Source organism: Gavialis gangeticus, unplaced genomic scaffold (assembly GCF_001723915.1).
Source record: "Gavialis gangeticus isolate Ggan-Ray unplaced genomic scaffold, GavGan_comp1, whole genome shotgun sequence".
Classification (NCBI taxonomy): domain Eukaryota; kingdom Metazoa; phylum Chordata; order Crocodylia; family Gavialidae; genus Gavialis; species Gavialis gangeticus.
The window spans coordinates 238,706,229-238,716,011 of NW_017729032.1; positions in this window are offsets into that span (position 1 = coordinate 238,706,229).

Sequence of the window (9,783 nt, forward strand, 5' to 3'; positions counted from 1 at the left end):
AGATTTAGGCTAGACATCAGGAGGCGCCACTTCACGGTCGGGGTGGCTAGGATCTGGAACCAACTTCCAAGAGAAGTGGTGCTGGCTCCTACCCTGGGGTGCCTTAAGAGGAGGCTGGATGAATACCTTGCTGGGGTCATTTGACCCAGTGCTCTTTCCTGCCATGGCAGGGGGTCAGACTCGATGATCTGCTCAGGTCCCTTCTGACCCGACCAACTATGAAACTATGAAACTATAATTTACTGTGCATTAAGCTAATACACAGTAAATTAATTTGGATAGGCGTCTACATGTTCAGTGACCTGGCACTAAATTTAGTGCCAGGTTCATCCAGCCTAGCTATGTGCCCCTGTGACTACTGGGGGCAGCTTCAGCCTCTGGCCCCAGCTGCCAGCACTTGGCAGCCATCTTTAAAACACAGCCCTGCACTGTGTTCTCTGGACAGCTGGTACCTGTGCTCAGATGAGCAGTGGGCACATAGAGTGGCAGCACATGGCAGCTCTGTTCATGCCCCCTCTGTGTTCCTGAGCTATGGCTGCCACAGCCCATGGCCCTGCCAAATGAGGAACATGGTCTCCTGATCCTGATGGCCACCTTAGTTGTCCTGCTGGCACAGCGTAGTTACCGTCACCTGGCCCATGGGCATCTCACTTTGCCAGGCTCCCCCAAACACAGTGACCACCTGACTGACTGCTGCTTGCCCTACCAGGGCCTGCACCACTCTGCAGCTCCTCCCAGATCCCCCTCCATTGCCCTTCTGGGTCTACAGCTTCATCGCTTCTGGGCCCACCATACCAACCAAGACTAGTGGCAGTGCCTGGTGCGACACAACTGGAACGATGAGCAGTGGGTCGACACCTTTAGGATGACTTAGGCCACCTTCACCAATATCTTCTGCCAGCTCCAGCCCCACTTGGAGTGCCAAGACACTGGCATGCACCTGGCCTTCCCTGCCAAACTAACCCTGCACCTGGCCTCCTCCCCACCACCCCACCCCTGGCACTGCTTAAGCTGGCCACGCCTGCTAGCCTATACTATGTGGGTCACTTCTTCAGAGTGGGCAAGGCCACCACTGGGGAGACCATCTTGGAGGTGTGCAGTGCCCTCCAGGACATGCTGGTGGATACCATTCTCTGCATCTGTGACCACAGATGTGGAGGACGGTGGTGGTCACAGAGTACCATGCACTGGCATTCTCTCAGTGTATCAGTGCCCTGGAAACGACACATATCCCAGTGACCTGCCCGCCCCCTGGAGACTGGCCCTATTATAGCTGTAGGAGGTTCCACTCTATGGTCCTACAGGCGGTTGTAGATCACCAAGCGACCTTCACCCATGTGAGTGCCAGCTGGGCAGGCAGCATGCATTATGCCCACCTGTTTAGGAGCTCTGGACTGGGCATGCTGGTGGAGAGCAGGTGCTTCATGCTGGGAGTGAAGGACCTGCAGTTAGGTACTGTCATCATCCCACCCCTGCTCACTGGGGACCCAGCATACCCATTTCTGCTGTGGCTGATGAGGCCCTACACTGGACACCTGGACCCCTGCCAGGCCCACTTTAATCAGTGCCTGGGCCAGACCCACACCCTTGTTGAGTGCACCTTTGGCTGCCTCCAGGGTCACTGGTGCTCCCTCACTGCCCACCTCAAAGTGGCCAAGAACAACCTCCCCTAGTTAATTGTCACAGCTTGTGTGCCACACAATATTTGTGAAGCCTGGGAAGAGTTGTTCTAGGAGGCCTGGGTAAGGAGGCATGCCAGGCAGAGGTGGCCTGGTGGTGGGAGCATGAGCTGCGGTGGCAGCGGCAGTAGCAGGTTTCCCCCAGTGAGAACCCAGACAAGGCGCATACCCACCAGCAGGGGCCAGGTCACTGGGAGTGGGAGGCTCTTGCAGACCACCTCATGGAGCACTCTCCCCTCTTGCCTGCCTGCACCGCCACCCAGAGACCCCCTGCCCACCACCAGCACCACTTTCATGCCAGGCAGATATTGAAACAAGAAAGCTTTATTCTCCTCACAACAACCATTCTCATCCCTCCCCCCTCACACAGAGCCCCCTTTATCCTTCCCTCCCCAACACACTGAATGCTCTCCCCTTCAAACAACAGAGCCCCTCACCCTTCTCTTTCCAACAGAGTCCCTTCACCACCCTTCCCACTCACCACCAATAAAGAAACTCTCTTCCCAGTTTGAAACCTATGTACAAAAGTCTGCATCTGTCTTAGTGGCCCAGAGTGGTGGTCCGTAGTGAGGGGGTGCCTACGGGGCAGAGTCTGGGGGCAAGCAGCCAGTAACCCCACCTCTCACCATTCCCCCCTGGGCCTGGGGGCTACAGTGACCATGGTGGGTGGCAGGCTTACCCATAGGTAATGGTGGCCAGTGCTCCTCTGGAGTGGGCAGCTCCCACTCCAGCTGCTGGAGTCCAGGAACAGCAGGAACAGTGTCCAGGTCTGATGCCACTCCAGGCACCTCCGGCACACCTGCAGGGGCAGGGGTGGGGGCAAGGGCTGGACCAGCGACTCCTGTGGGCAGGAGGCACCAGAGGACCTCTTCCCATGCCCAAGCAGGGGCCTGCTGCAGTGTGGTGGGCAGGTACAGTGGGCCCTGTGGGGCTAGAGCTGGGGGTGGCATGCACACCACCGCCAGGCCCAAGACATGTCCATTGGTGATAGTGGTGGTCATTATCAATGGCCTTCACTGCCTGGACCTGGATGGCATTTTGCTGCCTGAGGAGCTGGAGGTGCTCCCGATTCAGGGCCAAGAGCTTTGCCTGGAATGCCCTCTCTTTTGGTCCCACACGTCCTCCTGAGTAGTCTCCTGGGTGATATCCTCTGCAGGCTACCTCTTCTGGTGGGCCAGGTCCTCCTTCTACCAAGCCTGAGCTTGCTTCTCAACCACCGCCACCAGCTGCTGAAGCAGGAGGGTCCTCTCTTGTGTGCACTAATAGCACAGTTGGTGCATGTAGAGGGCTCCAGCACTGGGTGGCAGCGACCCTGATCCAGCATCTCTGCTGGGGATGGTAGCCTGTCCCCCACATACAGACACTGACCCTGCAGAGAAAACAGACAGAAGGCTTTTGTGACAGTTTGTGACAATTAAGAGATAAGAAGCTCCGCACCAAGGACCATGCGCTACCTGGCCTCAGATCAGGGGTCAGCCGTGCATGGATGCCTGGGGACCATGGTAGGTTGCATGTGTGCCCAGGCAGCTGCCAGCCAATTCCTCCATCCCTGTGCACTCCCCTTGGGCCAGTGGCCCTCTGGGTGCTGCGTGCAGGCAGCCTGCATTCCCCACCCCATTCCTGGGGCAGGAGAGGCCAGGCTGCTGGCAGCACCTGCTGCTGCAGCTGCAGAACCCACTCACCCCACACCCAGCTCTGCTGCGCTGCCACCCAGCCCACGATGCCCAGGCTCAGAGGGCATGGGACTCCTGGACAACTGGGACAGGGAGCTGGTTGTGACCCCTCCCTCCCCACTGGGGGCTTCTCTGGGGAGGCTGTTTTAGGTCAGCTTCCCAGCACGCTGCCATCGCATCCTGAGAATGCCCCTGCTGTGTGGGGGTCCCATTGGTGCACAATGAGTTTTGTGCAGACTGAGGGGTGCCCAACCCCACTATGTCCTGCTGCTATTGATCCTCCTGGTGCCCCTGGCACATGTGCTCTCTTGGTTTGGGTCCCTGAGCTATGATGGTTCAGGGAGCAAGTTCGGGCTGCTCTGCAACAACCACTGTCACCTGAAGGGCTACCTGTGGCAATACTACATGTACCTGCCCCCCACTACTGAGGAGGGCATTGCCACCATCATTGACACTTTCTTTGGGGTGTGAGTGGCCTGGGCCCACCCAGCTGTGGGGACATGGGATGCTCAATAAAGTTTCAAACTGTGTCCTGTCTTAATGTAGCTAGAATTTCACACAGATCTCCCCAAATATAATCTTTTTTAACATAACGTAACACAACACACTGAAATTATTCTAACATTTTTCAGTCAGTAGTTACAGAAAGAAAAATTATCTGAGCTATTATTGCTTTAAACATACATACCTGTAAGATACTAACATTTTTAGTCAGGATCCAATAAACCAACGCATCATGAGCTTAAACTTAAGCACATTGATAGTGTCATTGAAGCAAATGGGATTGCTCAAGCTTAAGGATGAGCATGTGGTTAAATGATTTGTTGTATTGGGTTAAGAGTGCTTAGCACCTTCCAAGATGTAGCTACCCTTTAGCTACTAAAATGTAAAAAGAACAAAAAACAGTAATGCATATTGAGTTATTTTTCTAGTTAAATGATTTGACCAATCTCATATTGGATTTTTGTCTGGATTGCCTCAGTCTACATTTGCATTATGGATTTTTATTCCTATTTGTGTTAAATGGATATGTAATATTCTCATAACTGTAGCAATCAACTCCCAAGCTCACTTATTTTGGTTTATAGTTCAGTATTATAGCAGAATGTGAAGCAAATATTTTGCTGTAATAGTTATGCTAATTGACTTTTAATGTTATTTTATTTTCTAGTTACTCACTAGTAATCTCCAAAGTTTAATAAAGCTCAAAACATTTAATTTTATTGCCTTGAACTATTGATTATCTGTTTAACACTAAGAAGAGTGTGATTTGCTACTTTTGCCATACTGATTGAATGAATTATCTTACACAAATAAGAGATGTGCACTAGAAGAAGGAATTCTAATTCAGTGAAAAATATAACTTGTATGCATTACTCGTGACTATTTTACAAATAACACACAAACCTTGAATCTCAGTCTTGCAAAGGAAAGAAATTTTATTGCTTCACAACTGAACTAGACAGTCCCTCGGGCATTACACCACCGTTTAGGTTTCTACTTCTTGATTTTATTGCCAACATAAGCTTATTTAAAGGAACGAATAACAGTCTCTTTACTTTAAAGAAGAAGAGAAATATTAAGAACAATATTAAAAAAAATAGAATTGCCAAGAGGTTTTTATCTTTTTTTTAAGTCATAGTTTATTGTATAAAGAAAAAAACCCCAAAAAGAATGTTAACAATCCTAATACAATAAACAAAAAATACAAAGGTAAATACTATATAAAGCTATAGGCTTACTGCCTATTCTTGTTAAGAAAATCCAGAAAAAGAACTGAAGAAAAGAGAAAAGTGAAATGAACCACTGGAGTTTTTCAGAACAAAGAAATAGTATAAGGACATATTTCAGAGTATAATTGCATGGATCACAAGCATTATTTCTTTGTTCATCAGTATTGATGCATTTTCTGTAAATCAAATGATTACAAAAATGATTAATGAGCATCAAGTCCATGAAATTCTACCCTTCATTTATGTTATTTTTCAAGAGCTGCTATATTAACATTTTTTCTGCAGTGTATCAAATCTTGAGGCACACTTAATTCTTACTGTAATAGATATCAGTGAGCTCATAGGAACATCATTGTTATGAGTCAGTAACCGCTATTTAGGACTCAGTGAGTTGGAAAAGCATCAACATTCTCTTATGTTAATTCTTAAGTACAGCACTTTCCAGTGTTTGTAATATTAGTAAGATATGACTTCAGCTTGGGGTATTCTCCATATCTCTAACACATATCTGTGTAGGGAATGTTATTCTTACAAAGCCTTTTGTGGTGTTTTATTCTACTATGGCCAAGATTCCTGTTTTCTGGTAGGGAAAGAGCAGAGAAGATAAGACCACTGCTAGTGCCTCAGAATAACTTCAGCATCCTGTTTGTTCCCAGTTATGGCTGAATAACCCAGACTGTTTAAATCTTAACCAAAGTGTTGGTTTTGCCAATAAATTAGACCAGACCTTAAGTCACAGTATTAATAATTGGTGATCTTTCCAGTGTGTAAGTATAACATATAATACTTAGACTTCAAACAGGCAGAGTGTAGGTATTGCTATTTTAAAATGACTCATGCTAGGGAATTATGATTTAGTACCGTTGGGAGGCCTGACTCGAGAGAAAAAATAAGATTTCTATGTCACATGTATAGTAATGTCTTGGTTCCTTATGGATATTCATACACTGTCCTTCCTTTACCTGTAAGAAATATTTCAGCATTTGCCTAATTCCTTAAGTATAAATGAGGAAGGAAAAGGAATCTTAGTACCAAAAGTGCGATAACAGCCCACTTCCCAATCTCAGGTGAGACTGCAGTGAAAACTCCTAGAAGGGAGTTGTAGGAGAGGGTTACATAATACCTTTCCCATGCCTAATTGGATAGTTGCTGAAAAAAAAGGAAAATATGCTACTTTCAGCAGGGAGATGGGGAGGGAGGGGAAGAGCACACATTGGAGTCCTTTATCTTTTAGTGGGTTTCACTGTTTCTCTTTGCTTGGCTGGGGAACTAGGATGGAAGCTGACTAACTCTCTCATTCCCCAATCCTTGACAATTTAGACTGTTCCACACTCCTACCATTTGTAGATGCCCCAGCTTTCCTTTCGTTAGTAATAGGAAGTAAATCTGAAATCTTTACAGGTCAAAGTCCCTCATAGCTTTATCTTGCTTACCACTGAAGAAGCCTTTGGCAGTTAAAAAATGAACTGGGTCCTGATAGGCTTTGGGATCTCCTTTGGGCTATTAATAATATCACAAGAATCAAGTACTGGACCCAGTTAAAAACCCAGTATATTAGATGGCAGGCAGGACCCACCACCTAAATTCCATTTCAGTATATTTTATTGACCTGAATATTGTTAGTAAGGTGTTTGATTTAGTTACCAATTAGCTTTCAGTACAATGGAATAAAGCCAAATATGATCTCTATTGTTTGTACTCATTTTTTATGGTACAGTATGCATTGGTGTTAGAAAAACAAAAATTTCAGCTACACTTTCTTATAGGTTAATTTAGGACAAAATGTTTACTAGCCAGATGAAAAGTCAAGTCATATATCAGTGTGTAACTGGAGTATTGCAGCTTCCCTTACCCTTTCTAATACTCTAATTTTCTCTGACTTTTCCACAAATGGTGCTGGTATCCATTCCCATGCTCAGATATACAAATTTGTAGAAGGGATGTCAAACTGGAACTAAAAACTATTGCAGGCACATTTTTTTCTTTTGATTCTCAGCAATACTTTCTTGCTCTATCCTTTGTATTTAAATTCCCTTCTATTTAGAATGCCTGCTTTCTGCAAGTCCAGTCAGAGCATCTGACAAAGTAGACTGTTGCTTGTGAAAGCTTATGTTTCTCTGAACCTGCTAGTCTCCAAGGGCATTTATACACATACTTTTTTCCCAGCAACATGCTGGAGATCCACTGCTTCAGAGCAGACTTGATTAATCAACTTAATCGAGTCTGCTCTGCATGTGAGCTGAAGCAACCTGCAGTGCGCTGCATACAGTTGTATAAGTGGCAAATGGACGTCAGTGTATAGGAAATAATGATGGTGCACTTTTGAACTAAAGCACCTCCAAGGTATTTTAGTTCAAAAGCACACTGCTGCCATATTCTCAGTGATAACGTACATTTCACCTCTTATACAGTTGCATGCATTGCAGTGCCAGGTGCTTTTCAAAGCTCTTGGCGCTGCGATGCACACATGTGTAAAATGCCTCAAGATGCCACCTACTCTGCATTCTGTCTGACTTCAGACTAACATGACTAACTTCCTTTTTGTACAGCTGTACTGTAAAGGAAAACAACCCAATGCACATTCCTTCTCCCTTCACTGCTTAATAGAAGCACTGATTTGAAAACACAGATCATATTGACACACATTTTGTGTCAGTTGAAGGATCTGTATATGTATCTGTATCTGGCAATTCAGGTACCTGTAACAGGGAGCCAGGCTTCTGTTATTTTAAGGGGAGACTGCAGCAAGCCAAGTTTGCTGTGTGGAGCAGACAGCTGAGCCAAGGCCAGCGGCTAGAAAGCAAGCACGCCAGAAACAATAGGGCTTGGAGCTTCACAGGGAGTGACCAGCCTGGAGCTAACTGTGCTGCAATACGTATGTGGCAGGTTTGCCAACAGCTGCCCTGTATGCCGGTTTTCAGAGAGGTTTAAAGTGATTGGTGGGGGCATTTCCCCTTCCCACCAATCAGGTGATGGAAGGGGAACGGCTTGCCCCACCCCTACCCAAGGGCAAGGTGAAGAAATGGACCAGAGAGGGGACTAACTCTGCCTCTCTCTGATTGGTCCATTTTTAATTTGGGGGTGGAGCCTCCAAAGAGGATAAAAAGACAGCGTGTCTAACATACAGATGGCTTCAATGAGGGACAGTGAAGACAGCTGTGAAGAGCTGGCTGAGTTGACCACCAGGGTGGAGTGGTTGTTCCAGAAGCGCCCAAAAGTCACCTTGTCTGATGGGGAGCAGCAAGTGGCTGCGTCGCCAGCCCCACCATGAAGAGAGCATGGCGATGGTGCACAGATTGGTGCATGGAGGCCCCGGGTGTGCACAAGGCAGCTTGGGTCTCTAACCCCTGCATGAGGCTGGGCAAATGGTGTGTAGGTCAATACTCAGAGGGTCTTGGAGTGAGCTGAAACCCCAGTGCTGCATGTGGCATCTTGGGTCTCCAACCCTTGCACAAGGCAGGGCAAGTAGCATACAGGCCAGTACATGGAGGGTCCCAATATGGGCCAGGACCATGGTGTGGCACAGGGCTGCTTGGGTCTCCAACCCTCCTGCACAGAGGCTATGGGCATCATAGGCTGCTCCAGACTGGAAGCAGGCTAGCAGTGCACATGATGGTGCACAGGGCATTGAGCAGGCTGACCGGCAGGGACAGCACCCATGAAGTGACTGAGGTCTCTGCAGAGGGAGGAGACAGTCCACCAGGGAGATGAAAAGAGCCTCAGTGAGTCCTGGAAGTCATGAGTTGCCCAAGAAGGGGATTCCCAGATGGGAGGAGGGCCCTTCCCTCAGTGGCGAACAGCCGGGAAATAGCCAAAAAGGTAAAAGGGGGTTTAAGGGTCTAGGGTCCCAACCAACAAGTTTATTTAAATAAGGTTAAAGGGTGAGGCCGAGATACTGGGGCATTCTTTTTCTGCTTTCCTCACCTGGGACCCATTTTCCCAGGGCACCAACATTGCACCAGTGCAGCTTGCTGCCCTCTTCACTCTCTTTGGGCTCTGATTCCCATGTTTTGTAAAACTTGTGCCTCATAGTTTCATAGTTGGTAGAGTCAGAACAGACCTAAGCAGATCATCAAGTCTGACCCCCCGCCATGGGCAGGAAAAGATGCTGGGGCCAAATGACCCTGGCTAGGTGTTGTCTAGCCTTCTTTTGAAGACCCCCAGGGTAGGGGCAAGCACCAGCTTGCTTGGAAGTTGGTTCCAGCTCCTAGCTGCCCTGACCATTAAGTAGTGCCTCCTGATGTCCAGCTTAAATCTACTCTCGGTCAGCTTATGGCCATTATTCTGTGTTACTCCTGGTAGTGCTTGGGGGAGCAGGGACTCTCCTATTGCCTGATGGTCCCCCTTAGCAAGTTTGTACATGGCCACCAGATCCCCTCTCAGCCTTCTTTTGTGGAGGCTGAACAGGTTCAGGTCCCATAGCCTCTCCTCATAGGGCCTGCCCTGCTGCCCCCTGATCATGGGAGTGGCCCTCCTCTGGACCCTCTCGATGCTATCCACATCCCTCCTGAAGTGCAAAGCCCAGAACTGGATGCACACATTTCAACTGCAGCCTGACCAATGTCACATAGAGAGGCAGGATCATCTCCTTGGACCTGCTCATGATACATCTATGGATGTATGACAAGGTGCAGATAGCCTTCCTGACAGCATCCCCAAATTGGTGGCTCATGTTCATTTTGGAATCAATAGTGACTC